We start from the raw sequence: 16,557 nt of genomic DNA on the forward strand, positions 1-16,557 counted from the left end.
ACCTTTCTCACCCAAAGTGTATTTGCTGTTGTATTGACACAGCTGGTACTTTGAGTAGCTTTTCAGCAATGTTTGGAGAGTATCTCAAGACTGTCTTCTAGGCCTGAGTCTATCTGCTTTCTGTGAAATATTAGCTGTGGAAGAGGGTACTGGAATGGAGAAGAGCAAGAATAAGTGGGTACGCAGTCTGGAAACCAAAAGTACAAAGCTCTATCACAGAAATGGTAGTTGGGAAGAATAATATAGACAAACGGTTCTATTCTAAGGGTCAGTTCTTTACTAACAAATGATACATAGCAAAATAGTGTCTATGTTTGTGGAAATGATCTTATATGTGATGACTATACTAGCAGTAAGCTTGAGATATTGATCCCAGCACATGCCCTTGAAATCTGATCCCAGGTTTTCTGTTTATCCCAGATTATCTGGCAGTGGGGTCTCATATAATCCAGTTTAAAGCAGAAAACCTGAGATCAGATCCAGGAATATAGAGCCTATCTGGAAGGGCCCTTTGCCAGTAATGAAATTGGAGGGTTGCAATGGAGGCCATTCACTGCTTTCCTTTGACATGAGACATGTACATCAAATTCCATAGTCTTGAATATACTTATCAATGAGGCTGATTAAGTTAGTGATTTTTGTCCCACCTTTTTGTGAACATTTCCAAGGCTAATAAAATGAGTCAGATAAAAACAGTATTTTTAAAAACAGTATGTTAGAAGAAGATAACCATAAAGCCAGTTAGCTGTTAAAGCAAACAAGTAAAAAGGGAGCATTCTCATAGTAAGAAGCAATGAAATACTGTTACAGAAAATGATAGGTGGCAATGCTTAGGATGGGATTTCAATAATAAACATGAAGAGTGGACAAAGTGCAGACATTTGCATGGGTTTTACCAGGGGAGTTTGAGGTCTGGAATTCTGTTTCAATACTTACTTAAGACTATTGAATATGAATGATGACAGAGCTGGTGTAGTTACCTGCAACATTTGTGGTATGTTGTGTTCCTGTTTGAGATTTTGGGTAACTTTCACCTGCAGCTAGTACAAGCTTGAGGCTCTTTGTGAACAGAACAGACTGTCCTGGATGAGGAAAACACAAGGGATGACTCTGAGGAGGAGGTAATTTCCCAAACACAGGAGGTTGGTATTTGGATAGGAAATAATTCTGAGTTTGGGGTTACAGAACCGATTTGAAGCTCTTATCAGTGATGAGGAAAAACAACTAAGTAACACTGCTAGCCCTCAGAGAATGTTCAAGTGTTCTTGGGAGATTCAGCATGACCCTTGCAAGTCCTCAGAGGAGACATATGGTGGTAGTAAAGGATTACCTGCTGAGGGCAGGCAAAACAATGGTTTACAGGCCTTATAGGATGTCACGATAGCTTTGATGTCATTGTAACACAGAATATGACAAGACATCAAGCCTATTGACCATTGCCACTTACTTTTCATCCACATGGGAAGCCTTCAGGATATAAGGGATTATGATGCTCTGGATAGGAAGATTGAAGGATCATGATGCACATATTATCATTTTATCTTTCCTCCCAGTAGAAGGACACAGCTCAAGAAGGGACAAAAAGTGGGGATGAACAACTGACCCCACAGATGGTACTGTCGAGCACAATTTGGCTTCTTTAACCATTGTCTGTGGTTTCATGAAGATAGACTTCTGGCAAGTGATGGATTGCACCTCACTGCAGTTAATAGGAATGTTTTTGCTAAGAGTTTCACAAACCTGATCAGGTAGGCTTTAAATTGATCCTACCAATTACCACACAGCCTGACATCAGGAAAGATTATAGAAGTTAGGTTTCTAACTTCAAATCCACTGTGCTTGCCTGGGGTACTTCATAAGAGCTTCAGCTGCCTATTTTGTGTTTCCTTGGTCATTCTCCATTTCCCAGAAGTATCCTGCTGTACCTCTGAGTTCTGTACAAGTCCTGCTGTAGGCCATGGATTTGTATCTGAAGTCCCTTTGAGCTTATTGTGATTGAGAGCCCGTTATAAGATTCCTCTCCCCCACCTCATCTGAACCCTGATTATTCTGCTTCTGTAGCCCCACACTCTAGCTTTTTTGCCTTACTACTTTCAAAGGTTTACACAGAACTCATTAAAGAATTGTGACCAGTTGGCGAAGCTTCAGTGAAATTGTGCAAGTGGCCTTGGTTGACCCTACTCAGGGGGTGGGGCTAGAAAATTATCTGGGCTGCACTCTGCTGTTATGGGTGAATATGAGAATGAGTGAATGTAATAAGAATGTGTCCTAGAGATATTCGTGGTATTCATACATCATAACACATGTGGTAGAATACAAGTGAGAAAAGAAAATAACAATTTAACATGATGGAGGGCAATTAAGAACTATGAATCACTGTCTTTTGATTAAGCTTAGATGTATGGGTACTGTTGTTGGAGTGTGCAATGATCTCCACACACAAAACAAATTAACAGACAGGCGTCTTCCAAGGAAAAGACAAGAAAACCTACCAAAGTATCATGGCAATCAGTGAGTGGCAACAGGAGCAGGATTGTGAAATCTGGAATCTCCTAGCCACAGAACGGAACATGGGTGGTGGATATGGATTTAGTCGTTCTACCTCAAGGTCCAAGACAGTTGAGCAGTCCTGCAGCTGTATCAATGACTGAGCAGACCTGTTTAGGATCCACTCTGCTCACCCCATATGGGGAGGAGGCTAAAAAAGGTGCTCTAAGCATGGTCTGCCTCTCTTATCCTTGACTGGACTGCCACGTCCAAAGGGGTCACCACCTTGTGGTCAAAAAAGAGAAATGAATTTTGGAACATGGAACATACAGAAACTGTTGGATAACAGAGATAATGAATACCTGAACTGAGGACTACTTTTATTGCAAGGAAGTTAAGGCGCTTTAACATCTGTATAGCAGTGCTCCAAGAGATCCGGAGAACAGCTGAAGGAAGAAAAAGGAGGCTACACTTTCTTCTGAAAGGGACTGCCTGAAGAAGAACAAAGAATACATGGAGTTGGTTTTGGTATCACAAGTGACCTGGTGAAGCATCAGCCTGAAGTACCCATTGGCATTAATGAATGACTCTAAACTCTTCAAACTAATCTTGCCAAAAATCAGCAGGCAGCTATCATAAGATGCTGATGAAGACATCAAGGAATTTTTTTTACTGATAGCTGAATACCATCCTATCGGAGATATCTAAGGAGAACAAAATCATCTTCCTTGGTGATTTTAATGCAAGAATTTGGTGAGATTTCAACCTGTGTCCAGGAATTATAGGGAAAGACAGGATTAGAAACAGCAACTCAGATGGCATCCTACTTCTCACCAAATGTGTGGAACACAATCTTGTCATTACCAACATGCTCTTAGCCAGAAAAACAAGTTTAAAACATCATGGAAGCACTCCTGGTCAAAACATTGGCACCTTTTAGTCTATGTAATTATACATGCCAGAGACCAGCTCAGTGTGCTTCTCTCAAGAGCCATCACAAGTGCTGATGACAGCTGGACAGACCACAGGTTAATTTGATCTACGATGGCCATCAAGATTGTTTCCAAATGCAGACTCCCAAGAAAGAAACATAAGATGTAAAAACACCCAAACCCTTCAAGAGCCCTCTAAACAAGCCCTTCTCCAAACAACACTCAAGGATCATCTACTCATGGAACGCCCTGAAAATGTTGAGGAACATTGCACTAAAATGGACCTCCATCATCACAGTTTTTAAAGAAACAATTTGATACCAAACTAAGAAACATCAAGACTGGTTTGATGAAAAAGATAATGAGATCCAACAGTTAATCAATAAAAAAGTAATGCCTTCCAAATATGGCAAAACGACACCAAGTGTGCTGCTAAGAAAAAGTTCTACACTAGTGCAAAAGCTGAGAAGGATCAGAGAACTCAAGAACATCTGGTGCACAAAAAAAGGTAAAGAAATCCAACACCTCGCAGATGTCCATGATGCATGGGGATTCTTCAATGCCACAAAAAACATCTATGGCCCAACAAATCATGATATACACAGACCCTCTGCACTCATCAGATGGAACTAAACTTCTAAAAGACAAAAAATAAAATGCTATATGCAGAAAAGAGCTCTACTACAACCTCCTTAACCACTGCTCCAACATGGCTGAAGAGGCCCTCTTGCAAATCCCGCAAATCCAGGGATGAACTTGCAGCACTGCCTAGTTTGGAGGAAGTCAGCAAAGCCAATTAAAAAATCACAAAGCTAGCAGACCTGATGGGGTCCCTGTAGAAATCTTTAAAGAAAGTGGACCTGTGCTGAAACAACTCCACCAGCTCATTGAAAAAGTGTGGGTGACTGAGAAAATCCTAGCAGACTTCAATGATGCCACTATCACCACCCTTTTAAAAAAAGGGGGTGAAAGGACAGACTGGAAACTATTGAGGTATCTCTCTTTTGACCTCGGCTGGGAAAATTCTCCCAATAATCCTTTCAAACCGCCTTCTGCCTATCTCAGAAGACATCCTCCCTGCATCTCAGAATGGCTTCCACCCCTCCAGAGGAACAGTGGGTATGATCTTCACTACCCGACAGCTCCACAAAAACAAAATCACCCTCTGTACATGGCATTCATTTTTCCCTTGTAAAGGCATTCAACACAGTGATCACAGTGCTTTCTGGACCATCCTCTTAAAAATTTGATGCCCTGATAAATTTGTGAATGTCCTGCGTCTTCTCCATGATTACATGACTGCAACTGTCTCGGACAGCGATGGCTCTCAAAGTGACCCATTTAAGGTGGAATCAGGTGTCAAACAGGGATGTGTTATTGCCCTAATCTTAATTTTCCATCTTCGTAGCTATGTTTCTGCACCTTATTGATGGGAAGCTTCCCACTGGTGTGAAAATCACCTATTGGACAGATGGCAAACTATTTAACCTCAGCAGGCTGAAAGAACACAACAAGGTCTGTTATAGAACTCTAATATACTAATGATAATGTAGTCTGTGGTCATTCAAAAGAAGACCTACAGGCCACTTTAAACACCTTTGTAGAAACATACTTGGTCTCTCACTGAACATTGAGAAAACCAAAGTGCTCTGCTAGCAGGCACTAATCAATCCCTTCTCAATGCCAGAAATTCAGCTTAATGGTGTAACATTAGAAACATATGTGAGCATAGCATTTTTTCAAATGAAGCAGAGAGTGTTGGAGGATTGGGACATTCATAAGGACACCAGGATACTTTTTTTAAAGCTATTGTCCTCCCAACTCTGTTATATACCTGCGAAACGTGAACCATCTACAGACATCACTCTCAACTTTTGGAACTATTCCATCAGAGTTGCTCCTGAAAAATCCTCCAAATCACTTGGGAAGACAGGCAGATTAATGTTAGCATTCTGGAAGAAGCAAAGACCACCAGAATTGAAGAGATGATCCTCTGCCATCAACTTCGCTCCACAGATGCAGGTTCTTTCATGATAAGGATTTTTTTTAAATAATAATAATAATAATCCTGTTCTTACTAGAGCAGTAGTAGAATTCTGGGATTTAGGTCTTGCTATCAGGAATCTTTTCCAAATCATAACTTTTTTATCAGTTTAAAAATATGTTTCTAGACCCTGTGGTTGTGGAAATCTTTTGAAAAACATGCAGGCAATGCCCATTACATTATTAGTAGAGCTTTTGTGTTATGTAGTAGTTGTTCCTTTCATTGCCTCCAGCTGTGCTCTGCACTTAGGCTACTCTCTTGCCACTGTAGTAATGCTTAGCAATCAAAACATATCCAAAGGTTTGGTTCAAAATCAAACATGCAAATGGAGCATGATGAACAAACTTTCGTGTTAAGTGCTTTTTATTTGTGTGACTTATTTTTGAGCCTGCTCTTGATTCCTAGTATTTATAGCCCTAAGCATAGTCTGCAGACTCTGGATGGTTGTGCAGATAAAGAAGTTAGGAAATGTCGTTTTTTGCCTTGAGGCTTAATGATATTATGTCATATCTAAATCAAAGTAAATGCTTTAAAGAGTAGAGATGGCACTGTGTAGTTCAATAAATCTGACATCTGGTCAGCAAGCTACTATGTAGGGTTTAGAATCTGTCTTTCAAACCTTGGGTTAATTTCTCAATCATTTGCCACCAAAACTGGAAGTAAGATTGTTCTTGATAACATAATCTTGGCCAACTGTTTATTTGTATAAGGTCAATAACATTGCTATATAAGCCGGAAGGCCTATTTGTCAAACCTCTTTGTGTTGATAACATCCAGAAGCCCAACTTTCAAGGCTCCGCCTTGTGAAATTAAAACAGGGATTTCTCTTTGGTGGCCCCTCAGATTCACAGTTCTGTGATCAGTTTGCCTAATGTCAGCATTGAACAATTTTGTTTTCTTGGGATTTTAATGATTGTCAACCTGGCTTTGAAAATCAGTGATCTCTGCTTCTGTTATCTTCTTAATGGCTTTGTGATTTCTGTTAAAATGTATTATAAGCCTCTTGGGAAACTGAATTATAAAATAGTTAAAGTAACCCACCCTCTCTAATCTTAGCAGTTGTGTTAGCATTCTCCTAATAAGGGCAGGTATTAATTTCGGGGCTAAACATCTGCTTAAAAGAACTAATGTGTTGTTACTTGTTGTTCTGAAATCTAGACACTAATTCAGTTAGTTGATAACAATTTATGTAGAAACCGTGGCATTCATTTTTTGCTTTCTAGGTTTTGTAGTGGGACCATGAAACCACAGGGAAAAGGGTGGTGAAATGTAGAATATCGATATTACTTAATTGAAAAATACCAACAAAACAGTGCTTTGTATTATTATGGCCCTGCAGAATGAAATTTGTTTCCCCAGCTATCATATTTAAAGAAATAATCATGTTAAGACTATCAGTATGCAGAGTTTGCATATTGTTTATCATGTAATTCTTTATAAGATTGACCAAGGAGAAGTTAATGTATTTGTCCAGTACTGGTAATTAAGTTTAAAACATCAAACACATCCGGGCATCCCCTGGGCAACGTCCTGCCTGATGGCCAGTTCTTTCACACCAGAAGCAACTTGCAGTTGTTCTTGACATGAAAAAAAAAAAAGTTTAAAAGCCATATATTGATATTTGGCTTTTTAAAATTGTGCCAGAGTAGCCAGTTCTATGATGGCTACTCAAACATTTGGGGAAAACATTTCTGGGTTTATTTGGTGAACTGTAAAGACAATATGCTAACTTTTTTTTTCATGTCAGGAGCAACTTGAGAAACTGAAGTTACTTCTGGTGTGAAAGAATTGTCCGTCTGCAAATGCCTTAAAGACACCAGATCCTTCTGTTCTTAGAAGTCAAGTAGCTGATGCAACATATATTGCTTACCTCAAAAGTGTTATTTGATTTGAACAAGTGGTGAAACATATTGGCCTGTGCCATCACGTGTTCTAAGGCTAACAAATCCTCAGCCGAAGAGAGGGTGGTAATGTGTGAACACTCCAGATGTTGTTGAACTGAAATTGCATCATTCCTTATCATCAGCTCTGCTAAATAGAGTTGTTGAAGTTGCTGTCCAACAACATGTGACGGGCAACACAGTTGCTACTTTTGACTTTAAATCACATAAAACAGTGTATGTAGTGGGATCAGTGTCCGTTCTTGCACTGAGCCTAGTATAGTTGAAAAGAAAAAGCAATATCATAGTGCTACCTTGCCCAGTGGTTCTTACCTGGTTATGCAGCATGGGCTCAGATTAAGAAGATAGATCTGAGTTTATTTTTAAATTAGGATCTTTTCTAGAGCAGTGCCCCAAATGTTCTCTTCCTCCATTACCAGTCTGTCAGACACTGTCGTTGCTAAAAATCTAATGTATGAATAAAGATGAAGCAGACCTACAAAGCAAATAATGGTTAGCATTATTTGTTCTCATTCCAGAATCTAGGTATTTTAGTTTTAAAACCTAACCTTATATGTCTGGTCTGATTAAATTTCTCAGCACTTTGCATGGCTGCAAAAGGTAAAGCCAGCTCTTATTTTGTTTCTCTGCCCTTGCTGGTCTCTGTCCCTGAGTATCACAAGCTGGAGAGTGTTTCCATATCCTCAGGGTGGGGTTGTTTTTTTTATTTTTCAACATGCTTTATTTCCAAATGAATGGAGCAGGATTAAACAGGATGTTCCTTTGAGATTTAAAATCAGAAAACAGACGTCACATAAAACAAGACACTTCTCAGTTTTGATTATAGGCTCCCAGTATGAAAATAGTGACTTCCACTATACTTGATTCTAGATGACAGAGATAATGGTAGTTTCAGTGGGATTCCTATACATTTTCTGTACAACAATTCATTTGTTCTTCCAAAATTGATGTATAACAGAAACTTTGTAAATTCAGTCAAATTTTTGCATCTCAGCAGATGTTGACAGTTCAAAATACAAATAGACAAACACAACGTTTTCTTGCAGCTTAGCTAGGAGGTAAAATGGAAGGTGATTTAAAATCAGTGCTTGAACTATCATATGTCACATGCCATTATTTGTTTTCCATTATACTAAAAATCAGTAACATATTTGTGACATTTGTTGTTATTAGCTGACATCAAGTAAACTTTGACTTATGATGATTCTATGAATGAGAGACCTCCCAAGTTATTCTGTTTCCAAGAGCCCTGCTTAGGTCTTTCAAGCTCAAGGCCATGGCTTCTTTGATTGTGTCTATCCTTGAGTAATGCAGCTGTCTTCTTTTCATAGTGTCTTCTACCTTGTTAGTCATAAATATCTTTTTTCATGAGCCAAACCTTCTCATGTTGTGCCTCAAGTATGACAATCTTGGCTCAGACACCTTGGCATCAAGGGAAAGTCCAGGCTTGATTTGCCCTTGGATCTATTTATTTATCTTTTTGGCAATCCATAGTACCTGCAGAACTCTCCTTCAGCACACAAGTTGGTTCATATTCACATTGTTTTCTATAAACTTGCCATGAACTGAAAACTCATGGTTTGTGGCCTAACCCTGGTCCACCAACCACTATTTGAATAGCAGTGTTGCTTTCTTTGCTTAGTTCTCTATGCTTGGTAGCTTCCTTGCAGTATTTTGATATGGATAAAATAACTCTTGCCCACATCTGCTGGCATTCATTCTCTTGGTACCATTTGGAAGATCTGAGTGGATGGTGGAAGAGCCTCTAAGAAGAACTTTCACTTTTAATTGCTGGAGTGTAAATGTTGTTCATCAGCCTCTTTCATGCCTTGTTAAATGGGCTGTGTTAATTGGATTACAAGTTGCCTGACCTTAATGGAGGAATTGGTTTATATCCATGCATACAGCCATAATAGTGTGTGTGGTGGTGGGGAAATCAGTAAAATACAGGAATACTTTGAGCTTGGAGGCATTGTCCTATCTTCAATACCCTTTGTCACATAGAACCTAACCTATTAAAATGAGAGAAAAGGCAATGTGACAGTATTAGCTTGGCTTGGCATAACCATAGAAATAACACTTAGCAAAGAGTCTTTTCATGTTAAACCCAACAGTATTTGGGTCTGTCCTTTGAAACATTTCACTCATCAAGGGTTTGGTCGCTCACCTAGGATTTGGCATGGCTCTGTGTTTCAAATAATAATAATAATAATAATAATAATAAAACTTTATTTATACCCCGCCACCATCTCCCCAGCAGGGACTCGGGGCGGCTAACATGGGGCCATGCCCAAAGCAATACAATATAATAAAATATAAAACAGCATATCATAACATAATTAAAAATAATACAATACATAAAAATAAACATCACATCAAGAAATCAAGAAACAGTCAAACAAGAGCAGGCCGCATGAACACAAAGATAAAACCCGGAGTGTGAGGGACAGAGGGGTACTCCAATGTGTACAGGGACATATGAGAGTGGGGCAGTTTAGAGGATAGATGTTTGGGGGGAGTAACACCGAAATATATAACAGAAGTTACTCACCAAAAGCACAGCGGAAGAGCCATGTTTTCAGGTCTTTCCTAAAAGCTAACAAAGTGGGAGCTTGCCTGATTTCAGTAGGCAGTGAGTTCCATAGTCGGGGGGCCACAGCAGAAAAGGCCCTCTCCCTTGTACTCACAAGGCGGGCCTGGGATAACGACAGTGGTGATAAAAGGGCCTCCCCGGATGATCGTAAAGATCGGGCAGGTTTATGGAGGGAGAGACGGTCACGGAGGTAGGTGGGTCCCAAACCATTTAGGGCTTTATAGATGATGGTCTGCACCTTGAATTGGGACCGGAAGATAAACGGCAGCCAGTGGAGCTCCTTAAACAAGGGAGTGGATCTCTCCCTGTAACTTGCCCCCGTTATTAATCTGGCAGCCGAGCGTTGGACCAATTGTAATTTCCGGGCCGTCTTCAAGGGAAGCCCCACGTAGAGTGCATTACAGTAGTCCAGTCTAGACGTAACTAAGGCATGTACCACCGTGATCAAGTCAGACTTCACGAGGTATGGTCGCAGTTGGCGCACAAGTTTGAGTTGTGCAAAGGCCCTCCCGGCCACCGCCGACACCTGAGCCTCAAGCGTCAACGCTGAGTCCAGGAGGACCCCCAAACTGCGGACCTGTGATTTCAGGGGGAGTGCAACCCCGTCCAGCACAGGCTGCCACCCAATACCCCGATCAGACGAGCGACTGACCAGGAGGGCCTCTGTCTTGTCGGGACTGATTCTCAGCTTGTTCCTCCTCATCCAGTCCGCCACAGCGGCCAGGCACTGGTTCAGCATCCGAGGGGCTTCCTTGGAGTCAGATGGGAACGAGTAGTGGATTTGCGTGTCATCTGCGTAGAGATGGCAACGCCCTCCAAAACTCCGGATGACCTCTCCCAGCAGTTTCATGTAGATGTTAAAAAGCATGGGGGATAAGATAGATCCCTGCGGAACCCCACAGGTCAATGGCCAGGGGTCCGAGCAGGTATCCCCCAGCTTCACCATCTGGGAACGACCCTCCAGGAAGGTCCGAAGCCACAGCAGAACTGTGCCACCGAGCCCCATCCCAGAGAGTCGTCCCAGAAGGATACCATGGTCGATGGTATCGAAAGCCGCTGAGATATCCAGGAGAACCAACAGGGTCACACTCCCCCTGTCCAGTTCCCTGCGGAGGTCATCCACCAAGGCAACCAAAGCCGTCTCAGTACTGTGCCCAGGCCTGAAGCCAGACTGCGAGCAGTCCAGAAAATTGGTATCATCGAGAAACCCCTGGAGCTGCGTGGCAACCACCCGCTCCAGAACCTTGCCCAGAAATGGGAGGTTGGAGATTGGTCTGTAGTTGTCACAAACCGATGGGTCTAACGAGGTCTTTTTTAGTAGCGGTTTTACCACCGCTTGCTTAAAACAAGATGGAAATGACCCCTGACCCAAGGAGGCATTTATTATAGCCACAAACCACTCCAACAACCCATCCCTGGCCAGTTTAACCAGCCAAGAGGGACAAGGATCCAGAGCGCAAGTGGTCGCCCTCACAGACCCAAGAATCCCCTCCACGTCATCAGGAAGGACAAGCCGGAAAGAATCCCATAAGATCGAACAGACAGGTACCTCGGTTACCTCCGCTGGGACCACAGTTAAGCTGGAGTCCAACTCACGACGTATCTGAGCAACTTTGCCTGCAAAATGGTGCGCGAAATCGCTGCACCGAGTTGCCAAGTCATCAGGAAGCCCCTGGGTCTCAGGAGGCCGCAGTAGCTCCCCAACAACTCGGAACAACTCCGATGGCCTGTTGGCTGCAGACGCTATGCGGGCAGTCGTGAAAGCTTAATAACATTGAGCTAACCAAAGAAAGTAGAAAAACAAAAAAAATGCATTATGTGTGGAGGGTTTTCCTTTTCTGAAATCTCTTTAAGACCTAAATTGTATAAAATGTAGTTTAATCTTTCACTCTTCCACTCAGCCCATGCTTCTAATCTCCTCTGTGGGCTTGGCTTAGAGGGGGATTTCTTTTGAAAATCGCTAGGGATTTTCCAAAACTGTTAAGTAAATTTTTGCACAAAGAGGTATGTTTTTAAAAGGGAATAACATTTATTTTTATTTTTAAGAAAGTTGATGATAAAGAGAGAATTAGGAGAGCAAATCTGGTTTGTATGATTACTACAAGGCTTGTACACAAGCTGCTTTTGCCTTCTGTTATAGAACCTGATTCCACTTCTCTGAGGAAGTGGAGTGGAGTCAGACTGGGCCTTCTGGACCTGCTACTTTACAGATACTGAGGGATTACCTTTTAGGTAAAATCCTGAGCACTCACATATATAGGGTCCTGTAACAAAAAGGAGCTGGTCTACCTCCTTATTGGTTTATGATTTATGTATGTGTCTTCGAGTGTGTGTATGGAAACTCCATGAACTTCATAGGGTTTTCTTAGGCAAGGAAGTGGGCTTGCCAAGTCCTTTCTCAGAAATATAGCTGATAGTGCCTGGTATTTGTTGGCGGTCTTCCATCCAAGTACAAACTGGTGTTGCTTAGCTTCCAATATCAGGTGGTGTCTGGTGTCTTTAGGGCATTTAGGTTTACCCTTAACAGAATGAGGGAAAGGAAACATAACAAACGTGTAATAACCTATACTTGATGGCGTTAGTTCTAGAAAATCCGTGTTTTTCCCCAATTAGAAAACTATATATCGTACATAGTGACTTGCAAAAGTATTAACCTTGCTGACTTTTCCATCTTTTGTTGGAATGTAACCTAGATTTGAAAGAGATTTAATTGGTATTGTTACTACGTAATGCATATAAGATACTCAGTAATGTGAAAGTGCAAAATAGTTTTATTATGACAGAAAGGTTAAGTAAACAGAAATAAATGTCACTTTTTAGTTCAATAAATATTCACCTCCTTTGCTGTAAGATGCCCTTTGCTTCCAAAAGTCACCCAAGCAGTTGAGTGGAGTATCTTTATATGCAGTTCCACTGCCACATGATCCCAGATTAAATACTCTGGTTTCTGAAAGGCTTCTGTTGGACAGCATAACTAAACAAATAGCCTCATGAAGATCTAGGAGCTGTCCAAACAAGTCCAGGTTAAAATTGTGCAGGAAAAAAAGGTTAGGTTATGTTTTTTCCCCAAGCTATGAGTAGCCTACAAAACACAAAGTAAGACTTCCATGGCCATTTATTGAAGGGAGAAGCACATGGATTACTTAATGCATGTCCCTTGAAAATGTCTTTTAATAGAAACATATGAAATTATGATAGCCAGCAACTGCATTCTATTTGAAATGCCACAAACATCTCTATATTTGATTTGAATGGAATTGAGAACTTGTATGGTATAATGGATAGAGTGTAGTTGCAATACAAAGTTTGAGCTGAAATGCCCTCTTGGTCTTGAAGCTTGGTCAGTTGATTTGGGCAACTTAATTGCAGAATTGAAACAAATACATGGTTTCAGATGGAGGCAGGACAGATTTGAGGAGAGATGGGACCTGATGTAACTTATTGTTTCAGACATTTTATCTATCACTAGTAAAAAGCATAAATCTCATTGTAGCAGCTTTTTTATTGCAAAGCTCTAAGGAGATAACAGCAGAAAGAACTTATTGGCTGGATGGGGAAACCCCCACAGGCAGCATCAGTTAAAAGGTTCCCCTTCACTAGCTTAACGTAATAAACATCTTTATTGCTATAAGAATCTTAAACTCTTACTTTTAATTGTATACTTGGTCTGCGGGTTTTTGTGTACATATACACGCACATATGCCTGCTGTTTTTTTTGGGAAAAGATTGCAATTTGGGTGCCATAGCACTCTTGGGTTTTTTTAAATTATAAAAGGCAATATATTAATGATTTAATAACCAATTTAGCCTTACAGGATTGACTCCATCATTTATTTTGAGTTTATGGGTTGTAATGAAATTTTTAGTAAAATACCTATAGGAGAAAATAAACCTAGGAACATTCAACCTTAGATGCAATACAGTAAGGAGGTAAACTCCACATCCTGTATTCACCTTCTCTCTCTTCCTCTGCTTCTTGCATTTTGGCAGCCTGCATTGAACATCAGTCTCTCTTGAGTTGATCTGAGGGCTGCGGTCAAAGCCAGGCAGTCTGCTCTGCTCTGCTATGTTGCAAAAGCCTTGTGTAGCGGTTGCTTGGAAACCGGGTGAAAACTTTTGGCCTTTACAGTTGTGGTGGCAACGAGGTTGAAAAGGGAAGCAGGGCGTAGCCAAGAGACTATTCGTTTCTGCCCAGGTTTCCCTCCCCCCATCCCCCAGAAGTCATGCAGAAAGTCTTTTTGCCACATTTGAATTGCAGTTGTAGTTTCTGAGACTTACAAACACACCCACAAAAAGCGTCATCTTGCTTAACCGAAGTTTCCTAAAGAAATTGTACTGTGCATACATAAAATCATTCTGGTGTCCTCCCATGACTCAGAATCCATATTTGGCTGCTAACTTGCTGTTGAAAACATGGGGGAGAACTACTCCATCGCCTATTTAACTACCCTGACATACCAGTTGAGAAGGGATTAAAAATTATTTTTGAAATGTGAAGCAGAGAAAGTTCAAGACCAAATCCTGAGACTGGCAATGCCTGCCTCAGAATTAACCAGGGCCAGGGCAGATTCAATGCCTTTTGACAGTGGAGTCTTGCTAATCTCCTTCCTGTCTCTTCTTCTCGGCCTCACTCGTTACTGCTATGCTCATATGATTCCCTTTGCATGACTTTACAAGAAAGGCTGCTTTGTTTTTCTTTTGCCATTGTGAGAAGTAGTATCACAATCTAGAGGTCTTTGCACATGAAAGGAATGCTTTAATGTTCCTAGGTTAATTTTCTCCCATAGGTTTTATATGAAAATGCTTTTATGTTAAGCCACTTTGAGTCTCCTCTGGGAGAGATAAAGCAGGGTATATATAAATAAATACAATAAATAAAAATACATTTATGCACATAGATTGAGGCATGTTTGTGGAAGATACCGAAAGGGCAGCTCCTCAAAGCTGAAAGAGAAATCTGATAGGTGTGTGAGAATTTTTTTTTAATCAAAGTAATATAAATGACAATGCATTAGAGTAACTATTGTTTCTTGGGTGATTAGCTTGAAAAGGAGCCACTGACCAATCAGCTATAATAGGAGTCAGAAGGTCAGGGGCTCTTTAAGAAACAGAATTAGTCATCTAAGAAATTGCAGTAAATGTGAATGTTTTTTTTTCATTTTCTGTTGAACAGAAAATTGCTCAAAGTGCATTGGCTTAAATCCACTCATTAGTCTTAAGTAGTATAGGCTGGTTGTATCAATTTAGTAAATTAGCACTAATGTAAGTTCCATTGTTTCAGTGGATCTGCTGTAATTGGGATAACAATTGCTTTTGAGGCACTGTTTGAATTAATACATGTGTTATATTCACCTGTTGTACAGATTATTGCTGAGGTGGAGTGTGGCAGACATTAGCGTAACACTTATAAAGGGCGATCAGGCCTTTAAAAAACCTGACAAACTCAGGCCTGAGAAATAATTAATCGTACCAAATGACCTAGAATGAACAGATGTAAGAATGTAAGAAGAGCCCTGCTGGATCAGATAAAAGGCTTATCTAGTCCATCGTTTTGTTCTCACAGCAGCCAGCCAGATGCCTGTGGAAAACGCACAGCAGGACATCTGTGCAATTTTACTCTTGTTCATGTCTTCCCATTAATTTGATATTCAAGGGGCACGGTGTTCCTTGAAGATACTGGACATGTATGTATATAGAAAGCCCTTATAACTGGTAGACATTGATAGCCTTATGTTCCATGAATTCATCCCTGTTCCTTGAAGATACTAGACATGTATGTATATAGAAAGCCCTTTTAACTGGTAGACATTGATAGCCTTATGCTCCATGCATTCATCCCTTTTAAAAAACTGCCCTGAGTAGTGACCATCCCAACATGATAGTGAAAAATAGTCTATGGTTCTTACAGAAAGTTTATAGGGCTTTTTGTGTGAAGTGTAAAGAAATGCTTCCTTTAATTTGTCTTGAATATTCCAGATATTTATTCCTAATTTAGAAATGTGATGTGCAAACCATACCAGTAGTTTTCCAGGTTCTTCCAGCTATCCAACCTGACCTTCCTTTACAATTTAGCACCCAGATTGAAATGATCAGATTACAGCACCTCTGTGCTTAGAGTTCCATAATTTGTTCTTTTTGGAGAGACGCCCCTTCAACACAAGCTCCAGGAGAGCCTTTCAAATTCTTCCCTTCCTAGCAACCTTTTCTTCAATCTTCTGAAGTCTGATGGTTTCTCAGCCATTTGATTTTAGCTTTTTTGTTCCCAGGATGATCGTCTCATCAGAATCCATTGCTGTTCCTTTAATTTTTCAGTTGCTTTCAAATGAGAACTGTAGTCTTTGTCTTTTAGCCCTCAAGTGTGCTGTGCATTCCCCTATAGCTATCCATTTTTTCCATGACACAGATCTGTCTTTGCAACTTAAACCTCTTCTCCTTCTTTCAGAGATTTCTTCTTTCTTGAGTCCCTACTATTTAATTTTGAAATGTGTTAGCTTTGTGGCCAGCCTTGGCTGCTGCTGTTCCTGGGCAGCCACTCTTGTATTGAGGGAGTATTGATGTGGTCAGTTTTACTTAGAGACTTACATGCATTAATATTTCTTC

At 40.6% G+C, this 16,557-nt stretch overlaps 1 protein-coding gene across 5 annotated transcripts in view; it reads left to right on the forward strand.

Moving 5' to 3' along the window:
• ppp6r1 (protein phosphatase 6 regulatory subunit 1) overlaps nucleotides 1-16,557 on the forward strand; it is a 58,085-nt gene that overhangs the window by 12,470 nt on the left and 29,058 nt on the right. The window lies entirely within an intron of this gene.

The sequence above is a fragment of the Anolis carolinensis genome, chromosome 6, assembly GCF_035594765.1.
Source record: "Anolis carolinensis isolate JA03-04 chromosome 6, rAnoCar3.1.pri, whole genome shotgun sequence".
NCBI lineage: Eukaryota > Metazoa > Chordata > Lepidosauria > Squamata > Dactyloidae > Anolis > Anolis carolinensis.